The sequence below is a fragment of the Arachis ipaensis genome, chromosome B03, assembly GCF_000816755.2.
Source record: "Arachis ipaensis cultivar K30076 chromosome B03, Araip1.1, whole genome shotgun sequence".
Taxonomy (NCBI): domain Eukaryota; kingdom Viridiplantae; phylum Streptophyta; class Magnoliopsida; order Fabales; family Fabaceae; genus Arachis; species Arachis ipaensis.
In genome coordinates this window covers 4056322-4057880 of record NC_029787.2, presented here as the reverse complement: position 1 = coordinate 4057880, position 1559 = coordinate 4056322, and positions in this window count along the sequence as shown.

The following is a 1559-nucleotide window of genomic DNA, read 5'->3' as shown; positions in this document are numbered from 1 at the left end:
ACGAGAATGATTAAAGAAAATACGGGTGTACATGACCGGATGAATCCGGATTCATATTGATCTGAATCCGGTCTTAAATAATGATCGGGTCTATTTTTAAGATCGTTACTCGACCTTAAATATGATAAAATCATACAACTCTTGGATCATACTAAAACCGGATCGAAATTGATAAAGTTCGGGTCTTAATAACCTTGATGTCAACAAATTATTATCGAGAAATTGATATCCATATTTGAACTTGAATTTGTCTATAAATTCTAATTTCGTGCTTTTTTGATCTATTTTCTAATTCAATTAAGTGTGATTAAAAATAAAATAATAAGCCATAATTAATATAACATCATATTAGAATTAATTTAAAACATATATACATTTTTTAATCCTCCTAGAATGCACATGGGTCAAATAAAGCCGGATTCACATTGACCCGGATCCGACCATAAATAATTATTGGATCTATTTTTGAGGTAATTATCAGACTTTAGACCCGATAAAATCATACTAAATTAGCCTCTAAAATATTCGGAATTAGACCTTCGAATCGAGTCGAACAATGTACAACCCTAAAAAAAATATAGTTTGTTGAATAAAATAAAATAGTAATGTGCTATATTATTTATTTTACTTCCCACGTGTGATATATAAAAGTTGAAAGGAAAATTTTCACACACTAACATCTTTTAGTTGAACATATTATTTACTTGGGTACTTCTCTTTCTCTCTCTCTCTGAATATATATTGGTTTCTCACAGTATCTCTCAACCGTCCATTTAAAAGTTTATTGTTAGCCAATGAATCGTTACATGCGTAGGATTCGAACCCCCTAACAGACACACGCACAGACACAGGCACGCACGCACGAAGGCACAGACGCACACATAATGTCATATACTGTTACTTCTTTCAAAAGTTTAAGATAATAGAAGAAAACAATATAAATGATTATACATTTAATACTCATTCTCAAACAAGCGATTTAGATTGCATGGTTTGCAACCTTTAGGGGAGCAATTTGTTGTTTTGTTAAAATTATTATTATTAGTGTGAAAAAAGGGCAAGTGGATAGTACTTAGTAGAATAGAATATATAGGAAAAATTTTAAGTGTACCAAAAAATATTGGTGTTTTAGTCATTGATTTTAATTAATATATATTATATGTATTTTTTATAATTTAGATCAATGATTAAAATAATTGAAACACCAATATTTTCAGTACACTTAAAACTTTTCTATATTTTCAGTACACTTAAAACTTTTCTTATAATATAAGACTACAAGAGTATATTTTCAAAGAAATTGAAGCTGCAAGAGAATCAGAACCCGGCATCTGTGAATGTCAGGCTAGAGAAAGATCTAACACTCTGCAATGCTAATTATTTTTTATAGGATAGATAAAATTGTGTAATACATTGATATGAGTTTAAATTGGTGTAATAACTTAAATTTGTACTCATGATTTGTATAACAAAAAAAATCGTAATTCGCAATTTTATAAATTATATTTTTTTAATTTAAAAAATTAAAATTGTAACTCACGATTTCTGATTTTTTCTGT